The sequence below is a fragment of the Psammomys obesus genome, unplaced genomic scaffold (assembly GCF_907164565.1).
Source record: "Psammomys obesus unplaced genomic scaffold, mPsaObe1.curated_primary_1811, whole genome shotgun sequence".
In the NCBI taxonomy this organism is placed as follows: domain Eukaryota; kingdom Metazoa; phylum Chordata; class Mammalia; order Rodentia; family Muridae; genus Psammomys; species Psammomys obesus.
In genome coordinates, this window is record NW_026596101.1 from 204,404 (window position 1) to 215,794 (window position 11,391).

Sequence of the window (11,391 nt, forward strand, 5' to 3'; positions counted from 1 at the left end):
CTCAGGGAACCCCACTCCACAGAGGCTGTGGGGACAGGCTGGCCTGTGTCTTACTGCCTAGGACTCACTGTTTGTCCTCTAGTCACTGGCCACCAAGCCAGCACTTGGCTGGAGACAGAGCGCTTTCTTTGTTTGCAGCCTGCCTGGCAATTCCTTTCTGAAGCTCAAGGGAGGCTCAGCCATTTTGCCCTCCTGCTCTAGGGAAAGCTCCCTCCTTCCTCCTCTAGGCAGGGACTCACACCTCCAAAGGCCACTTTCTCTTCCTGTATTGGAAAAAGAGTCTGAGGATGCTTTGACAAGGACCTGCTGGGGCTGGTTCATCCTTCCCAGAACTGGGGTGAGGGAAGGCTGCAGGACACTTTGAATTCCCACAGAACTCTTTTGTTTTGCAATTTGGAAGTTGGGATACAAAGTTCACAACAACAGAATAAATGCAAGATCCACCTTCTCTCTCTCTCTCTTTTGCCAGACACAACCTGTATGCCATAGAAAAACTGGCATGCAGTCAACTTCCACTCAGCTGGACATAGCCTCTTCCCTGATGTGGCCACAGTCCCTTTCACCCCTGATCTTCGTGGGCAGGAGGTCCAGCCGGTAGACCTCAGGTATCTTGGTCTTACCAACTGGCTTTCAAAAATCCAATTTTCTCCTTGAGACTCGGGTCTTTTTCTAGAGGACACTGGCTCCGTACAGAGCTGCCCATTCTGAGTCTCTTGTTGGAAGCCCAAAGCGAACACAAAACAAGACATCTGTGGGTGTCACCCGTGGGGACAGGGGTGGGTGGGTACAGAGAGACTGAGCATGGAGAGGCTGTGGTCATTGTCAGAAGGAGTGGACACCTCGGGAAGTCCTGGCCCGACTCGCCTCTTGCGCCGGGCGTCTGTCTCTCCAGTGAGCCGGGTAGCAGCTCCCGGCTTGCGCGCGCTCGGCCCCAGCTGCAGAGCGCTTTCTTTAAGCTAAGGTTTTCCTGAGAGCTTGAAGTGGCCCGGGATGGGAAAGAGATGTCCCCATCCTCAGGTGGTCCCCAGCCCCTCCATCCCTCTGCCCCTACTGAATGAGGCACTCGGAGACTGGGGACGCGTCTCGCACGTTAGTCCGGCTCCTTCCGGGCACCCCTGCCGTCCGCTGGGGGAATGAACCAGGTCGTCGACGGCATCTGGCCTCCTGCGGCCCTCCTGTCTCCGGAACATCCCTGGGCTGCAGCCGGCGCACGTCGGGGGCGAGGACGGGATGGGGGGGGGGGAAGGCGCTGCAGCCTAGGGGCCCGCCCTCCACCCAGCGCCCCGACGCCAGCCTCCCCTCCTACCTGCAGCCGGGGCTGCGCGGGCCGCTCCGGGCTCGGCCGCGCTAGGACGCGGGCGCCTGGGCTCCTAGGCTCCTGGGCTCGCTCAGCTCGCCTGCAACCTCTCAGCTCGCTAGGGCTCCGAGGGCGGGCGGAGGGGGCGGGGCTGTCAAGACACGCCCACTAGGCGGGGCTTGTCCGCGCCGTCTTGCCCGCCCCTACCCTTCAGCCTCCGTTTCTCCTTTCCCACCTTTTCTGCCCCTTCTCCTCTCTCCCAGTTACCTCAGCCCTGCTCCCTCTCTCCTCTTCCTTCTGCTCTGCTCCCCTCCTTCCTCCGCCCGCCTCCTCCTACCTCCGCCTCCTCCTTCCTCCCCCTGCCTGGCTCCCCTCCTCCTACTAGCACCCTCTTTCCCTCTGCCCCACTCCCTCCTTCCTCCTTCCTCCGCTCTGCCCCTCTTTTTTCCCTGCCTGCTCTCTTCTCTCTTCCTCTCTGTCTGGCCTTCTCTTTCCAGCCCTGCTCCCTCTCCCTCTTCTTGGCCTCCATCCTCCTTCAGTCTCCTGTCTTCAAAGGTCTGCCTTAATTGGTCTCTTGGTTTCTCTGGCTCGGTCACACTTTCTTTCCTGGAGGCATTATGAGAGCCTGGGTAGGACTCTTGCCCCCTCCCCACCTCTCCTGTCTGCTGCTGCCTTTTCTGTCTCGGCTCCTTCCATAAAGGCTTTGGGGAAAAGGTGATGCCTGCCTTTTCCACGGTTCCCAAAGACTCAGGAAAAAAAAAAAAATCGTTCTTTACAGTTTCAGTGACCTCCCCATTTCTGTTCCCGAATCTGGCATTTAGTATCTGACCTCCTATCCTCTACTTTCATCCATCCTGGGGTCTCTAGCCTCAACTCCCCAAAGCTACCTGACTTCTATCTCTTTCTCCACACTTGCTTCCACAGGCATGGAGGCTTAGCGTTCTGTGGCACCCCCTGACTGGTTACCGGGTGTCATGTGTACTTCAAAGAAATCTTTCCAGGGCTCCTGTGAGTTACACACTTGTCTGGGCTTAGGGACACAATGGTAGGCACACAGGCCACAGCTCCTCTTACGTGGCAAGTGAAAGAAGCAGGTTTTCCTGGAACAACCATTCGCCAGCCCAGAATGCCAAGCTCTGCCAGGGCTACCCCTGAGCTGTCCCAGCCCAAGTGGGGATGAGAGTTAGGTCTGTTCATGGAAGTGCCACTGGGGTGTGGGCTGCTTCAGGGGAAATGTGGGTGTGGCCTCGAGCAAGAGGAGGGAAGCAAGGAGGAGGGTTGCTTTCCCTTGCCTGATGATCATGTCAATGTCTTCCGGTCTCAGGACTTCAGTTTTTACTGTTAGGGCCTTTTCCGCACTCCTCTCAATCTTATGATTGGGTGCAGAGCTCCTGTCCACAAATGGGAATGTGACCCGAGCCTTTCCAGTCAGGACATATCACCTCAAAGCAAGGGCATGTGACCTGTGACCGATGTTAGGCCAATGACACCTCTACATGGGACTTTTACGGAAAGTTTTAATCGGCAACAGGTTTCTAAATCTGGGGCTGCCACACCTGAAACAGAGCCTACCTGGATATAAGGGAACACAGAGGAAAGCAGAAATAAGGCAAACGGGTCTGATGAATGTTGTTTGAGCCCTCTAATCCAGCCATGCCCGAAGGCAGAATGATTCTCCGAATAATCAAGTTACTTTTAAAAAGATGAATTCGTTTTAATTCTATGTGTCTGTTTGTGGATATGCTCATTTGTGTGTGCCTGGTGCCTGCAGGTTTCCCCTGGAAATGCTTGCGCCCCCTGAAATTGGAGTTGCAGACGGTTGTAACCACTATGTGAGTGCTGGGAATCAAATCCAGGTCTTCCAAAAGCAAAGCTGGTGCTCTTAACAACGGAAACGTCTCTCCAGTCCTTCCTCCCTCATATTCTTTATCTGATTTTATTTTCATCTTTTCAAGTCTCTTTGACCTCTCACTGGAAGCTGCTCCTGGCTGTTAAGACAGCTTCTTAGGGCTGCCTATTGGATACTAAAACTTTCTTCACAACACCCTCACCTCCTCAACCCTATGCCGCCTAGCCTAGCTGCATCCCTCCAGGCATGTCCACTAAGCAGACAGCGTCAAACCACAATCTTAACATGGCAGGGTTTGAGTGCCGTCTCTAAAGCATGGGGCTGGTGTATGTGTGTGTGTGTGTGTGTGTGTGTGTGTGCGTATGTGCTATAGCTACAGGCAAGACAGGCACAGGTGGGGCCCCCAGACCCTTATAAAAAGTCTGAGTGAGGATTTGTCAGGTAACTCACAGGCGTTTCATGAGCTGAAGGCAGCTCCTGTAACACCTCATTTCTAAAATGTCAGCTGCCAGGCCCTAGAGGTGGTCAGGGGAATTTTCATGGCCAGGATGAGCCTCAGCTTGGTGCTAGGCAGAGGTTTTTATCTCTCAGGAGCAACAGCAAACATGCACCAAAGCTCTGCACCTCCAGCTGTGGTGGGTAGCAGGGTCTAGGACACATGGGATGTCTTTCCGCTTCGACCTTGTATTCATTTTCAGGGCGACCTATTTCTGGCAAGTAATATTGGTCTTTTAGTTACAATATGATGTAAAGTTTCCTTTTGAGATACTCTTATTTAATCTAAAAAAAGAAAATATTTAAGTAAATAAAAATAGACATGGCACACAGAATTTTGCCCGGCTCTTGTGGCTGGTTTGCAAACGATTTCAGTTTGTGTGGCCTAATTTAGAGAAATGCTTCATCTGTGTATTCATTGACTCAACAAATATTTATTGAACACCTACTAGGTGTGAGACACTGGGGAAGGACTGACTGGAGAGACACCAGAGTCAGTGAGATTCCATTCAGGACTCCAGAGTCTGAGTGGGCGACTCACCCCCGCACCACATTAAGAAACAAAACTGGGGCTTGATTCTGAGAGCACTGGGGAGCCAGCGAATGACCTGGAGCTGAAACAAAAGAGTGTAAGAAAGCTGAGACTGGCCGGTACACAGGGTGAAGTAAGGGAGAGACTGAAAGCCAACAGCTCACTGGATAGATGGGAGGGTGAGAGGGCTGGTACCTAGCTGAGTTCCCAGCATGTAGTAGGCACTCAAGAAATGGCCGGAATTATTGCCATTGCTATTATTAAAATCCCCTCTCCTCCTTAACTTGGAGAATTCATTGAGTCTTAGATCCACAGCTCATTAAAACAGAAGGAGTTCGTGGATATCAGTTAGTTGGACCCTTTGATGGATTAGCCAAGGTCCCAAGAAGAGGCAGTGGCTTGTCATATGATACTTAGCTATCTAGTGGCAAACCCAGGAAGACATAAATCCAGCTGCATTTCCAAGCACTTACCCCATGCTAACCACTGATACATGGGGGCATAGAGCACAGAGATGTTGAGTGCTTGGCTCAGGGACACACAGTAAGAGAGTTACAGGGCTAGGATCCCAGTTCAGCCTCACCTTCCTCTATGGCCAGGAACTCTTCTTCTTGTCCCTGCCTTTTCTTGTAATCCTTGACAGCCACTCATCAGAGCATGGTATTGCTATGAAATAAGAGCTGACTCGGGAGTCAGAATGGCTAGAGTCGTCACTAACCTTTGTGTGAACTTCCTTTCCCCTCCTCTGTGAGCCCACTTCCTTCTGAAAACAGAAGGCATCTCAAGTCACCAGGCTGCTGTGTATGGATGCTTTGGGGTCTGCTGTCATCACCTTTCTACAAGGTTGCTGTTCAGGACCCCTATCTGCTGCTCAAGCTGACTTTGTCCCCAGGACAACATGTAATTCTATTTTGCTGAAATTGTTGCAGGATGGAGAATCCCCCTCCAACCCAACAAAATCCCTGCTTTGGACAAATAGGCCTTTGCTGGTTGTGTCTGATTCCAAGAAGGGCTGGGAATTCTTTATCCACACTTCCAGCTCTGAAACCAGGCTTTTCCTACCAGTGAGTCCTTACACTTATGGGTATTAGTACTTGAAGGCACAAGATGCCAGAGTTGGGGACATCTCATTTAAGAGTCCCGGGGATGAGTCAATAGCCCGTCCATCACTTTAGAGATCTGAGGCTCGATCCTGAAGGTACAGAGGAGCACCGAAGGGGCTGAAAAGCAAGGTAGAGCTTACAAAAACTGAGAAGGTACTAAGATATGTGTTTATCTTGCTATCCTGTCCCCAAATCACACTGGGGCATGTCACCACTGGCTGTGGCCCCACTGCAGAACATTCAAATATTTGTGACTCTCTTACCTGCAGGGATCAGTAGATGGATACCCCAGCATGCCAAGGTGACCACAGGAGCAAGTCCACAAGGACAGGTTGAGCAGCACCCCAAGGTGTAGCTGGATAAACACTTCTCTCGACACAAAGCTGTGGACCTAGCCAACCTTAGGCAGGGGACTTAACCTTCCTGGGCCTCAATTTTCTCATGTGCAGAATGGGGATGTGACCAGGATTTTTCTCACAAACCCACCAGGAGGGATCCAGAGAATGTCCTCATATGTGACATATGAGGGTGACCTCTATTTACCACTCTGCCGGTAAGCTCTGCCTTCCCAAGGTGGCCCAAGGTCAGCCTGAAGTACAGCCACCTCCAAGAAGCCTGCCTGATTTATCCCCAACTGCGAGGATTCCCAGACACAGCTCATTCCTGTTTTCTTTAGTATTCATTTCTCTCTTGGTGGGAAAAGGGATAGTGCTTCTTTGGAGCCTGTACACAGTGGGTCCAGTACTGTTGACCCTTATGCTCCCCTCCTGGTGCAAGGCAGTCAGGACCCTTTGATTCTCTCACATATACACTAACCGCATCAGGCTCAGGACATCATTTTCAAGGTCCTTCCAAAGACAGCTCCAGGCTCTTGCATGAGAGGTTCCTCTACCAAAGACACTGTCCCTCTCCTGTAGCGTCTAGTTTGTATGCACCAGAGTCAGTCCCATTTCATCCCCACTGGACACTGAGCTCTGGGACAGAACAGGCCTGACAAGGTGGGAGAACTGGATTCTTACCCTAGTAGGCCACCCAGGAGGCACACATCCTGCTGAATAACCACAGAAAGGCACTCTCCAGATTGAATAACCACAGAAAGTATTTCCTGGGCAATCACTCGGAACTCTCAGTATCCACTGAGCACTGCAAATGCTTCAGGACAAGGGGAATGTAAGTCCCCTTACAGATCAAGCTAAGAGAAAAGGTGACCTGCCCACCAAAGTCACATGTTTGTTCCCCTTTGACCCTTCATGAGCCAGTCACTCTCTAGAAAGCCACTGTTTGGAAATGTCACCCATTTCTTAGCACTCCTGTCTCACGGCCTGTGAAATAGGAATGAGATGGAGACTCCAGCCACAGGACTGAGGAAGGCAGCAGGAGACTGCATCCTGGGAAAGATGGCTACACACTGGGTCCCACTGAATCACAGAGAACAGGCGTTACCGGGAGCTCCCTGCGGGGAAACGGTTCTAGTAGCCATGTTGACAGGCGTTTGTGGGTTGTGCTTGATTTCTAACAAGCCAAGGGGGTAGGAATGATTCCAGTCCTTATTTTATCTGAGGTGCAGAGGGGCCAGGTGCTTTAGCCAGGTACATGGCTGGAAGTGTGGGAGCTGAGTGTGGGTGCCTAATGCATCCGGAGAGTGTGCCTTCACGCGTGTGGCGCCATGCCTAGACAGTGGCTGTGTGAGAGGATTGTGCACAGGTGTGTAGAGCGGACCAGGAGAGGTGGGAAATCACAGGGTTCCTTCCACCATCTATCGAAGGCACCATCTCCACAGAGATGAACGCAGGCCACTGTGTTACCTTTGCTGCTGCGATGAAACACCTGACAGAGCAGCAAGCGTGGGAAAGGTTTGTTTCAGCTTGTAGTCTGGGGGTACAATTTGTCACCACGCAGAAGCCAAGGTGGCAGGGACATGAAGCGGCTAAGTCCCATTGTAACATTGTAGTGCCCAGAATGATACAGTCACGCCCAGAGTGGGTCTTTCAGTTAACCTAACCTCCATCACTTCACCCATGCGCTAGAGGTTTGTCTCTTTTTTTATACCGGATCCTGACAAGCTGACAATCAGTGTGAACCGTCACACCCACCCACCTGAACTGAGAGCTCAGGACTGTACCCAATCCCCTGTGGGTACAAACATATTCAACCCACACAGGACCGAGTGAGAGGGGCCCTTACTGCCATTGGGTACAGGGGGCTTCTTAAACCCTGTCTGCGGCCCAAGGTATATAAAATAGGTATGCAAATCAGACATTGACTAACAAATCATGAAGAAATTTGCATCAGAACTGTTCTTTTTTGTACACATAAGCTTACCGTCATTGAGGTGAAATCAAATCTGCATATTAGCGAGATAGATTTGTTTATTTTTATTTTTATTTTTTTTTTAGGGATTAAATCTTGCCTGAATAATGAAACTGCTGAGAATGGCCTGGCAGAAAAACAGTTTAAAAGGCAAAAGTGTATTTCAGGTCACTTCTGAAATCATTGGAAAAGTAAACTGAACCAGATATTATGAAACTCAAGTCAGCAATTCAAATGGCAGGGTTTTAATTTTAATTTTAATTTATTCATTTTACATCCCAGTCATAGCCCCTTCCCTCCTCCTCTTTCCAGTCCCACCCTCCCTCCCTATTTCCCCTATCCCTCTTCCCCTACAAAAAAAAATCAAACATTCTAGGCTAGGGGGGGATGGCTCGGTGGGTAAGAATGTTTGCTCTGCAAGCATGAGGACCTGAGTTCGAACCTCCAGCACCCATGTGAAAACAAACAATTAAAAGGAACATGGTGCATTGGGAGAAAGAGGTAGGCAGGTCTCAAGAGGCACTGGGGCATTTGTGTAGCCACTCCCAAGATGTTGGCCAAGGACTGCAGCCTTTGGGGGTCATGGAAGCACTCCCAGATGCCCAGATGACAATAATGATTGAGGGAGGCAGGCCAAAGCACCTGGGATAGGTTCTGTCCTCGCCAGTGGGGATGTCAAGGCTGTGTGTTCCTCAGCAGTCAGTGGGTTAGCACCTGAGGTGGCTTCTTCCGGGGAGGAAGGAGTTACTCTGCCTCATGGTTTCAGGCTGTGGCCACTTGTCTTTAGGACTTCGGTGAAGTAGCTCACAGGGCAAAGCATGTGCTGTGGAGTATAGCTGCTCACCTCATGGCAGTAGGAAGGCGACAGGAGAGGAGAAATAGCAGGAGGGAAAGATGGAAAGGGAAGGGGAAGGAGGGAAGGGGGAAAGAGAAAGAGGGACTGAGGGAGGGAGGGAGAGTGAAAGAAGGAAGGGGAGAACGAAAGTATCATCCGATATTCCTCTCCCAGGGCTCACCACACCCCAGGGGATGGAAAGATCCTCTGCTAGAGGTCCACCTCCACGAAGCGCCCAGGGGGTAGCCCAGCCTTTAGCATGCAGACATTCTTAGCATTGTTCCGTTCCTATAATCTTCCTTCCAGGAGTAGCAGGCTATGGCACACTGGGGTGAGAATTCTGAGCTGGGAGTTAGCTTTGTTCTGGGTTTTCCTAGAGGGGCCTGCACTCCTCCCTCTGTCAACACAGACACCATGACTGCCCAGGTGAGGTGGTGGCAGGTGGAAACGGGGCACGAAGCAGATGGCAACCGGGGCTGTGGCCCATAACTCCTGTATCTGAGCAAGTCCAGAGGCAGCTAACGCTTCCCGCTCTCATTAGCCATTAGAGCGACAGCTAATCACAGCCTCCTTATTTATGAGACAAACCATGCATTCAGCATATTTCTTCCGAACGGAAGCTATTGACAGTCCTAGAATAGCTCCTGAGAGGGAAAGCCCACGGTTAATGAAGCCTTGGGAGACAATGAGCAATCAACAGGGTTGGGGCCAGCCACATGGGCCTGCTGATAGGGGGACAAAGGGTTTGGGCTGGGGGCGGTACCAGGAGAGGAGCAGCCATATTTGTGGGGGAGGAGCACCCCAGATTTTAGAGGGGAGGGTTTGCAGGGGTGTTGGCAGAAGGAGGTGGGAAGGGCAGAAGCCCTGGGGTGGGGGTAGGGGAGCCTTGCACCTGTTTGTCCCCAACACTCTGCTTCCTCTTCCCAGCCCTTGCCCCCACCCCGCTCCCCCTCCAGAGCTCCTAAACTTCCCTTCCCTTTCCTTCTGTCTGGCCCTCTTTCCTTCTCCTTCACCTCCTCTCTTTAGATACCTCAGTTACTGATCTTTAGATAGGAGTATAGTATTTAAGACAGACACAGCATGTGGTATAAGTGGGCTCATGTGGGTGTGTGCACGTGCAGAGGACAGAGGTTGCTGTGCAGTGATGTCCTCTACTGCTCTCCACTTTATTATTTTTTTTAAGGCAGGGTCTTTCACTGAATGTAGAGCTCACTGGCGGGTGAGTGAGCTCTGGGGATCCTCCTGTCTCTGCCTCCATAGAGCACCAGAGCTACAGCCACACCCAGAAAAGCCATACCCAGCTTTTCTGTAGGTGCTGGGGATCTGAACTTAGGTCCCCACACTTCCTCAGCAGCACTCTTCCTGCTGGCTGGTCTCCCCTATCGCACTTAATCCTTTGTCTTCCTACTCCCCTCCCACGAAAACCAAAACTGCCAGGAACAGCTCACTGCAGGCCCTTCTAGAATGTTCTTGGCATTAGCATATTTCTCCATATTCCTAGAAAACATGTGGAAAGGTTTCAACTTAAGGGAGGGTGACCTAGATGATTTTTTTTTTTCCTTTGCTGACTGGACTGGGAGTCCCCTAGGAGTCAGGGCACTTTTAGGAGGGGATTTCCAAAGACGTTTAACTGAAGAGGGGGGAAAAATCCACCCTGGCTATGGTTTCCACCATCTCATGAGCTAGGGCGGTCTATTAAATAAGAGGGGAAACAGTTTTCTGAGCGTCACCATTCATCACTCCTTCCTGACTGTGGATGCCATGTGGCCAGGGGCTTCACACTCAGTGCTGCTCTGCCTTCCCGCCATGCTTGTGGCCCCCTCAGACTACAAGCTAAAATTAAACCCTAGCCCTAAAATCGCATTTGTGGGATATGTTGTCTCAGCACTAAGAAAAGTCAGCAAACACAGAAAACCCTATTTTGGTTCACAGTTCCAGAGGCTTCAGGCTGTCAAGTGTTCCCCCAACTTGTATCCTTGTCACCAGGATGAGGGACAGAGAGAGAGAGAATATCTGCAGTTGGGTTTCCTCCTCCTTCTTTCTTTATTTCATTCTTGTCCCCAGTCCATGGACGATGTGATTGTCTCACCTCAGTTGATCTCTTCGGAAACATCTGACACCCCTAGGGTCATCTCTCCTCCCCTCAGACCCTGTCCTGAAATGCTTCTGCGGCTGACATCCAGGGCCCTCCATCCACCTGCAGCTGCCTCTCTGGAGTGAGCTCTGAACAGGCCTTTGCTGAGGTCTCACCATGAAGCTCCAGGGAAATTGAAATCTGTGAATACCAGACAGCCAGTCCAGCCTGAGCTCCCCAGGGCCTGCTAAGCAGAGCTGGAGCCAGAGCTGATACGGAGACAAGTGTCCAGCCCGGGACTCTGGCCAAACCCCACAGATGGCCGCTGGCCGCAGAATTGGGCACTGGAGGGAGGCCCAGCTGCAAAATGCTTACTCCATCTCTGAGTAAGACAGAGGAGGGGCTTGGAGACTTCTGCAAAGGGGCAGAGAGGGGCTGAAGCAGGAGAGACAGAAATTGAGGGACTCCTCCCTGAGAGCTCAGTTCTGAGACCAGGAAAAGACTCCATCTCTGAAGCAGTGGGTGTCAGAGAAGGAGGCAGGGGTGAGAGTTCAGGGTAAAATGAATGCCCATAAACCCTCCTTTTCTGTATCATGGATCACCTTCCCTCTCCCAGTTGGTATAGGATAGTGACTCTAGTCCCACTGTGAGCTTGAGGTGGGAGACTTTCCAGAAGAGGAAGTCAGGTGTTCAGGAGTGAGCCAGGGCAAAGCGGGAAGGGGAGGGGTGCTGGTAGGTAGCTTAGCTTACTAAAGCATCCAAGGAGAGGAGTGGGTTGTGGATGCCAGGAAAATGAGGCAGGGGTGTGGAGAGGTGGAGGCCTCTCAAGTAGTGGGCTTGGAGCTAAAAGTGTGTGTGTGTGTGTGTGTGTGTGTGTGTGTGTGTGTGTGTGTGTG

General features: G+C 51.5%; 1 protein-coding gene across 1 annotated transcript in view; it reads right to left on the minus strand.

Moving 5' to 3' along the window:
• Nucleotides 1-1,529, minus strand: part of Slc6a1 (solute carrier family 6 member 1) — a 33,415-nt gene extending 31,886 nt beyond the window's left edge. The window contains exon 1 of the mRNA XM_055628613.1: nt 1,307-1,529. The gene's annotated coding sequence lies outside the window, so the exon portion shown is untranslated. The remainder of the gene's footprint in view (nt 1-1,306) is intronic.
• Nucleotides 1,530-11,391: the final 9,862 nt, after the last annotated feature.